This window comes from Eptesicus fuscus, chromosome 20, assembly GCF_027574615.1.
Source record: "Eptesicus fuscus isolate TK198812 chromosome 20, DD_ASM_mEF_20220401, whole genome shotgun sequence".
In the NCBI taxonomy this organism is placed as follows: Eukaryota; Metazoa; Chordata; class Mammalia; order Chiroptera; family Vespertilionidae; genus Eptesicus; species Eptesicus fuscus.
In genome coordinates, this window is record NC_072492.1 from 12,652,352 (window position 1) to 12,662,147 (window position 9,796).

Consider the following 9,796-nt stretch of genomic DNA (forward strand, 5'->3'; position numbering starts at 1 on the left):
CAGCTCTCTAAAAATCTCTTACTATTTGAACTGACTCAGCGCTCACACCCTATCACCAGGGCATTTGTTGAAAAAAAAAAAAAAAATCAGCTGCAATTGTTTAACAGCACAGCAGCCAGAGGTGGTAATACCAGTTGATGCTAACAAGAGGCTGACCAAAGACCTTAAAAGGAAATGCTGGGGAATGAGAAGTCCGTAGAGGGCTTTGATAATGTCTGACTTATTCTTGGTACTCTAGAAGGACATGCATGTGAACGCACATGTCCAAGGAAGACATGAAGAGGCCTCAGTCTCTCACTTCTGGTCAACCTTGAGGCTTTGCATAAGCAGGAAATGAAAGGTAAGGCAAGAGTTGTCAACTGCCTGCTGAAGTCATGACCAAATTTAGTGCGTCCCAACTAAATGTATACACACACTTTGAATAATTATAAAGGCAGTTATATTAAAATAAATTTCATTTTAAAAATTGAGCTATCAGTTGTTAAAGTGTGTGTACATTTTTTTTTTTGGATACTCTACATATAGAGCACGATGGTAAAGGCTGTGAGACTTACTTGTTCAAGTCATTAAAGGCAATCTCTGTCCAATTGTTAGTTGACTATTAAACTAATTGAGTAGAGACTTTAGTAGCTGCATAGGCAAGAAATACAGAGTTCGCAGAATTAAGTCAGGAGAGTCATTAAACAAACAGCAATAGCATCAACCACAAACTGAAACAACAACATATCCTAGGGAGGGGGGATTCTGATTTCCAGAGTTGCCACATTATACTATTTTAAATGTCCAGTTCTCAAAAAATTATGATTCACAATGAAGAATTACTCTTGTCTGTACATGAAAGTATGGCCCATACACAGCAAAGAAAGCAGTCAATAGAAGCAGTCCTTGAGGAAGCCCAGGCATTGGATTTACTAGATAAAGACTTTATATATACTCAAAGAACTAAAGGAAATAATAGCTAATGAACTAAATTAAAGTGTGAAAATGATGTCTCACCAAATAAAGAATATAAATAAAAAGATGGAAATTATAAATAGAGACCAAACAGAAATTCGGGAGTTGAAAAGTACAATAACTGAAATGAAAAATTCACTAGAGGGCAAAAGAAAGAATCAGCAAACTTGAAAATAAGTTATTTGAGATGATGCAGTTTGAGAAATAAAAACTAAAAAGAATGAAGAAAAATGAACAGAGCCTAAGAGATGCATGTGCCTGTGGTATACACACCATCAAGCATGCTAACATATGAATAACACGAGTTCCAGAGGAGAGAGGAGAGAAAAAAGTATTGGACGAAATAAAGCCAGAAAACTTCCCAAAAACTTTAATTTGCACATTCAAGAAACTCAACTAACTCCAAATATGATAAACTCAAATGATGCATACCTAGCTGCATCACAGTCAAATCGTTGAAAACCAAAGCCGAAGAGAGAATCTTGAAAGTAACAAGAGAAAAATGACTCATCAGATACAAGAAATGCTTGATGACTTTAATGGCTGACTTGTGAAAAAAAAAAAACAACGAAAAAAACCCCAAAAACAGGGATGCCAGAGGCAATGGGATGACATATGATGCTGAAGGAAACGATGATCAAGTAGGAATTACATATCCAACAAAGTCATCCTTCAAAAATGAAGGAGAGCTGTAACCAGTTTGGCTTAGTAGATAGAGCACTGGCTCGCGGGCTGAAAAGTCCTGGGTTCAATTCAGGTCAAGGGAACATCCCTTGGTTACCGGCTCTATCCCCAGCCACGGTCAGGGTGGGTGTAGGAGGCCCCAATTGATGTGTCTCTCTCACATCGATATTCCTTTCTCTGTGTCTTTCCCTCTCCCTTCCACTCTCTCTAAAAATCAATGGAAAAATATCCTTGGGTGAAGATTAACCAAAAGAGAGAGAGAGAGAGAGAGAGAGAGAAATTAAGACATTCCCAAATGTCTTAACAAAAACTAAGAGAATTAATTGTTAGCAGAACTGCTCCACAACCAATATTAAAGTGAGTCCTTTGGGCTGAAATGAAAGGACACTAGATAGTAACTCAAATCCACACAAAGAAATAAAGACTAACAATAAAGCAAACTACATGGGTGTAAAGCAGAATAAGTTTATTTTTTGTTTGTAACTATTTCCCCCTCCTATATGATTTAAAAGACAAGTGTATAAGGCAATAATTATAAAGCTATGTTTATGGACATATTAGTTTTCTCTTCTACTTTATCAGTAATTATGTTAAAGGGAAATGTATTAAATACTCCAACCAAAAGGCAAAGATTGGCAATGGATATAAAAATATCATAAAGTATTTAAATTAAAAAACACTGAAAGGATGGAAAAGACAATCCAAAGAAACAGTATTCAAATGAGAAGTAGAATGACTACTTAATACCATATAAAATATACTTCAAAACAAAAAAAATGTTAATAGAGACAAAGGAGGGAATTTTATAATAATAAAAAGTTTAATCCATTGTAATTATAGATATAGATGCACCTGCTAACAGAACCCCAAAATATATGATGCAAAAATGGATAGAATTGAAGGAGGATATAGAAACAATTCAACAATAATAGCTGGAGACGTCAATACCCTATTTTCAATAATAGAACAGCTGGAAAGAATATCAACAAGGAAATAGATGAGTTGAACAACACTATAAGCCAACTAGACCTAACACACACACAACAGATGCAAAAAAACACATTATTTTCAAGTGCACATTGAACATTTTCTCAGACAGATCATATTTTAGACCACAATAATCCTCCATAAGTTTAAATGAACTGAAATCAAACAAAGGGTATTTTCCAATCACTATGGAATGAATTTAATAGCATAAGTATATTTGGGAAATTCACAAATATGTAAAAATTAAACAACACCCTTCTAATTAACCAACCGGTGAAAAGAGAAGACATCACAAAAGAAATTTTAAAATATTTTGAGACAGGTGAAAATAAAACACAATATATAAAAAGTTATGGACTGCAGGTAAATTAGTGATTAGAAGAAAATTTATATTTGCAAATGCCTATATTAAAAAGAAGAAAGTTCTTGCCTGGCAGGCGTGGCTCAGTGGTTGAGCATCGACCTATGGACCAGGAGGTCACGGTTTGATTCCCAGTCAGGGCACATGCCTGGGTTGTGGGCTCGTTCCCCAGTGTGGGGCGTGCAAGAGGCAGCTGATGAATGATTCTCTCTCATCATTGATGTTTCTATCTCTCCCTCCCTCTCCCTTTCTCTCTAAAATAAATAAAAATAGAAAAATATTATTTTAAAAAAGGAAGAAAGATCTTAAATCAATAACCTAACCTTGTACTTTAGGAAACTAGAAAAAGAAGAGCAAATGAAACTGGAAGCAATCTAAAGAAAAAAAGTAATAACAATTTGAATGAAAATAAATGAAGTAAAGAATAGAGTAACAAGGGAAACAATCAACAGAACCCAAAGTTGATTTTTTAAAAAAGATCAACAAAATTGACTAACCTTTAATAAGACTGATCAAGAAATAAAAGCAGGGGACATTAATACCAATTTTATAGAAATAAAATATAATAAGAAAATATTATGAGTAATTATATGACATTAGACAATTTAGATAAAATAAACAAATTCCTAAAGATACAAATGGCTGAAACTGACTAATGAAGAAAAAGAAAAGATTATGAATAGATATATAACAAATAACAGGACTGAATTAGTAATAAAAAAGCTACCCATGTCTTGGCCAGTGTTGCTCAGTGGGTTGAGCATCGTCTCATGCACCCAAAGGGTCACCAGTCCAGAGTCCAGAGTGCTAACCATTACACAATGGAACCAGGGTCACCAGTTCTATTCCCAGTCAAGGCACATGCCCAGGTTGCAGGCTCCATCTCCGTGGGGGGTGTGCAGGAAGCAGCCAATCAATGATCTCTCTCATCATTGCTGTTTCTATCGCTCTCTCCCTCTCCTTTCCTCTTTGAAATTAATAAAAAAATATATTTTTAAAAAGCTGCTCACAATGAAAAGCTCAGGACTAGAAGGCTTCACTGGTGAATTCTACTAAATGTTGAAAGAACAATTAGCACCAATTCTTCACAACATCCTCCAAAAACAGACAGGAGGGGACACTTCCCCACTCAGTCTATGAGTCTAGTGTTATCCTAACACCAAAACCAAAAAAAGACATCAAAAGAAAGAAAACTATAGACCAATATCCTTATGAATATAGATAGAAAAGGACTAGCAAACCAAATTCAGCAACACATAAAAAGAATAATACACACCTGCCATAATGGCTACCATTAATACGTCAACAAGCAACAGATGCTGGTGAGATTGTGGAGAAAAGGGAACCCGAGAACACTATTGGTGGGAATGCAGACTGGTACTGCCACTATGGAAAACAGCGTGGAGTTTCCTCAAAAATTTAAAAAATTGAACTGCTGTTTGACCTAGTGATCCCACTTGTAGAAATATATCCTAAGAATCCTGAAACACCAACCAAAATATATGCACCCTTATGTTCATAGCAGCACTATTTACAATAGCTAAGATCTGGAAACAGCCCAAGTGCCCATCAATAGATGAGTGGATAAAAAAATTGTGGTACATATACACCATGGAATACTATGCAGCTGTAAAAAAGAAGGATCTCTTCCTCTTTGAGACAGCATGGAGGGACCTGGAGAATATTATGCTAAGTGAAATAAGCCAGTCAGAGATAGACAAGTATCACATGATCTCACTTATATGTGGAATCTAATGAACAAAGTAACTGACAAACAAAATAGATCCAGAGACATTGAAGCATGCAACAGACTGATGTATTTCAGAGGGAAGGGGAGGGCGGGAAGAGATTAACCAAAGAACTTATATGAATATATGCACAACCCATGGACACAGACAATAGTGCGGTGAAGGTCTGGGAAGGGGTGCAGGGTAGGGTGGAGGGAGTCAATGGGGAAAGAAGGGGGGACATCTGTAATACTTTCAACAATAAAGACAAATTTAAAAAAGGAATAATACAGCATGACAAAGTGGGATTTATTTCAGGAATGCAATGCTGGTTTAACACCTGAAAATGCATTAGTGTAATACACAATATTAATGAAATAAAAACAAAAAACACAGGATCATCTCAATAGGAAAAAATATGGCATAACCCAACACCCTTTCATGATAAAAACACTCAATAATGTAGGAATACAAAGAAACTTCCTTATCCAGCTAAAGGACATCTATAAAAAAACTAATTTTATTAAAAATCTGTGTTAGTGGCACATGGTGTATGTGCTGCTGTGTTTAGTAATTATGTGAGACACATGTGTTAGTGGTATGTTTTATTGTATAAGACAGTGGTTAGTCATGCATAGTGTGTGTGCTATTGTGTTTCTGATGTCTATAGAAGACACTGTGTTTATAGATGTGTGATGTGTATGCTACTGTGTTCAATGATATGTGCAGGAGACATTGGGTTAAGTGGTGTGTAGTGTCTATGTGTTTATTGATATATGTGTAAGATATTGGTTTCAGTGTTCCTAGTTTATGCTCTTTCTTTTTTTTTAAAGGGAGAAACCTTTTATTTCTTTTTAAATATGTTTTTATTGATTTCAGAGAGGAAGGGAAAGGGAGAGAAAGATAGAAACGTCAATGATGAGCTCTGGCCGGTTTGGCTCAGTGGATAGAGCATCGGCCTGAAGGGTCCCAGGTTCAATTCCGGTCAAGGGCATGTACCTTGGTTTCGAGCACATCCCCGGTATGAGGTGTGCAGGAGGCAGCTGATCGATGTTTCTCTCTCATCGATGTTTCTGGCTCTCTATCCCTCTCCCTTCCTCTCTGTAAAAAAATCAATAAAATATACTTAAAAAAAAGTTATATATATATATAAAAAAGAAACATCAATGATGAGAGAAAATCATTGATTGGATGCCTTCTGCACACCCCACACTGGGGATCTAGCCAGCAACCTGGGCATGTGCCCTGAATGGGAATTGAACAGTGACCTCCTGGTTCATAGGTCGACGCTCAACCACTGAGCTACCCTGGCTGGGCTCATGTTCTTTCTTAAGTGATATGTGTGAGACACTATGTTTAATGGTGCATGGTGGGGATGCTGCTGTCCAAAATGATGAAACCTTCCTTCTAAGATCAAGAACAATACAAAAATGTTTACTCTCATCACTTCTATTCAACATAAGACTGTAAGTTCTATCCAGGACAATTAGGCAAGAAAACGAAATAAAAGGCATTCAAATTGGAAAGAAAGGAGTAAAACTATCTTTATTCTCAGATGACATGATCTTATATATATAGAAAATCCTAAGGCATCCACTAAAAAGCTAATAAGTGAGTTCAGCAAGAGTACAGAATACAAGACTAATATACAAAAATCAATTGTATTTTTATACACTAGCAATGAAAATCTAAAAATGAAATTAAGAAGTCAATTCCAGCCTTCGCAAGGTAGCTCATTTGTTTAGAGCACTGGTTTGTAAACCGCGGCTCGCGAGCCACATGCGGCTCTTTGGCCCCTTGAGTGTGGCTCTTCCACAAAATACCTCGTGCGGGCGCACACGTACAGTGCGACTGAAACTTCATGGCCCATGCGCAGAAGTCGGTTTTTGGCTCTCAAAAAAAATTTCAGTCGTTGTACTGTTGATATTTGGCTCTGTTGAGTAATGAGTTTGCCGACCACTGGTTTAGAGCACTGTCTCAATATGCCAAGATTGCAGGCTCGATCCCTGGTCAGGGCACATACAATAATAAATCAATGAGTGCATAAATAGGTGGAACAACAAATCAATGTTTCTCTCTTTCAAAATCAATTTTGAAAATTTAAAAATAAATTAATTCCATTTACAGTAGCTCAAATAAAATATTTAGGGATAAATTTAACAAAAGAAGTACAAAATATATACTCTGAAAAACAAAACATTGTTAAAAGAAATTTAAGACAGAAATAAATGAAAAAATATACCATACTCATGGATTGGAAATTTTAATATTAAGATGGTAATATTCCTTAAAATGACCTACAGATTTAACAATGTCTTTCAATATTCCAACTGGTTTCTTTGAAGAAACTTACAAGATGAACCTAAAATTCATATGGGAATTTGCCGAACCCAGAATAGCCAAAACAATCTTACCAAAGAAAAATAAAATCGAAGGACTCATATTTCTTAATTCAAAATAATATCTCATAAGGACCCAAATCCAGAATATAAAAGAACTCTTACAACTCAATAATATAAAGAAAAATAAGCCACATAAAAATGGACAAAGATATACCTTCAACTTACACAATATGTATCAGTTATATCTCAACAAGCTGGAAAAAAATGGGCAAAGGATCTTTTTTTCTTTTCTTCCTTTTTTTTTGTTTTGTTTTGTCTTTGAATAGAATTTTTTTCCCTAAGAAGATATACAAAAGGCCAATAAAGCACATGAAAATATGCTCAACATCATTAGCCATCAAGGAACTGTAATTCCAAATCTCAGTGAGATACCACTTTATACTCAACGGGATGGCTGAAACAGAAAATATAGACAAACAAATAGCAAGTGTTGGCAAAATGTGGCATATTTGGAACCCTCATACATTGCTGGTTGAATTGTAAAATGGTGCAGCCACTTTAAAGGACAGTAAGCAATTCCGCAAATGCTAAACACAGAGTTCCCATATGACCCAGCAATTCCACTGGCAGTTCTATAACCAAGTGAAATGAAAACACGTGTCTACACAACAACTTGTACATGAATATTCACAGCAGTGTTATATGGAAATAACCCAAACATTCCTTAATTGATGGATAGACAAAATGTGGAATATCTATATAATGGAATATTATTTGGCCACAAAAGAAAACTAAATGTTGATACATGCTACAACATGAATGAACCTTGAAAACATTATGGTATGTGTAGTGAAAGAAGCCAGACATAAATGACAAAATGATTCTATTTATATGACATGTCCAGAATAGGAAAATCTATATACATGGAAAATAGAGATTTCCAGGGGATTGAGGGAGAGTAGAATAGAGAGTGACTGTAACAGGTACAGGGTTTCTTTATGTTCTAAAATTGATTATGGTTGCCCTGGCTGGGTAGCTCACTTGGTTATAATGTCTTCCTGATACACCAAGGTTGTAGGTTCAATCCCCCATCAGGGCACATACAAGAATCAACTGATGAATGCATAAAAAGTGGAACAGCAATTTGATGTTTCTCTCTCTCTAAAATCAATAAAATATTTTAAAAAATCAATTGTGGTTGATGGCTGCATATCTTAATGAATATACAATTGTGTATATACAATTGTATATTCATATACAATATACTGACATGTATACCTTATAAGGGTGAATTTTATATCACGTGAATGATCTATATATATAAAAAGCCAGCGACTAGAACACCATAAGGACCGGAACGACCAGTCACTATGACACCCACTGTGGCCAGGGAAATGCCCGATTGGGGAGTGGGGCTGGCCGGCCAACCTCCCTCGGCCCCTCCCCTGGCTGACCCCGCCACTGATCACCCCCCCACACACCTAAATAGGGGATGGGGCCGGCGGCCAACCTCCTGCAGCCCCTCCCTCCATCTGGCCCTGCCCTCAATGGGCCCCCACCACCCCAATCGGGGGCGGGGCCTTCCAGCCAATTGCCCTCAGCCTCAGACCCTCCCCCCAGCCAGCCAGACCCTGATTGGCCGATCAGGGAGGGCCAGCCTGCCAACTTCCCGCCCTCTCCTCCTCCTGACAGGCCCGGCCCTGATCCACCCTGATTGGGGCCTGGCCAGCTGGACCCCACCCGTGTACAAATTCGTGCACTGGGCCTCTAGTATTTTAATAAAGCTGTAATAAAAAGATTAGGAAATACAAAATAGGCTTAATTCCCCCATTTTTTCTTAACAAAATGTAGCATATTATATATACTTTTTGAACTCTGCTTTTTTTCACTTAATAATATATCTTGGTATTCACTTCATACCAGAACATAACACTCCTCTTCATTCTCTTTTATAGCTACATCGTATTCAATTATTTAGCTGTAGCATCTTTAATTAAACAAGTTTCCTATGTAGGTTAGATGGCATTTGGGCTGTTTCAAATGCTTTGCTATTAAAAATAATGCTACAGTTGGGAGACATCTGTAATACTGTCAACAATCAAATTAAAATTTTAAAAATGCCACAGTTAATAACCTTGTACATTTGTTATTTCATTTTTTGCAGATATATCCTCAATAAAAGGATTACTGTACATGAATATATAATTTTATTAAATATTACAAATTTTCTCTCCACAGTATTTGCTCTATTTATGCTTCCAACAGTAATGTAAGAGAGTACTTATTTTCCTCACAGCCTCACTAATACAGTAGGTTGTCAACCTTTTGGATTTTTGTCAATTGGTGAGAAACAATATCTCAGTGTAGTTTCAATTTGAATTCTATTTTGAGTGAGGTTGAGAATCTTTTGATATGTTTAAAGAACTTTTGATGCCTTTTAAAATGAGCTTCCATGTCCCATTTTTCAATCAGATTTTTGTTCTTGTTTCTCTAGATTTTTACAGAGTTCTTCATATATTCTAGCTGTCGACTATAAGTATCATCTAAATTGGTGACTCCCAAACCTCATGCCCATATCTGAGCTCCAAATTTGTATATCCAACTATCTACTTGACATTTTCTCTTATACCTAATAGGCTCTTAGATCTACTGTGGCAAAAACAGAACTCTTTATTTTTCCCCTCAGCAAATGCTCATCTCAAAAAATTATAACCCAAACACCAGACCATTTTTCTGTATCT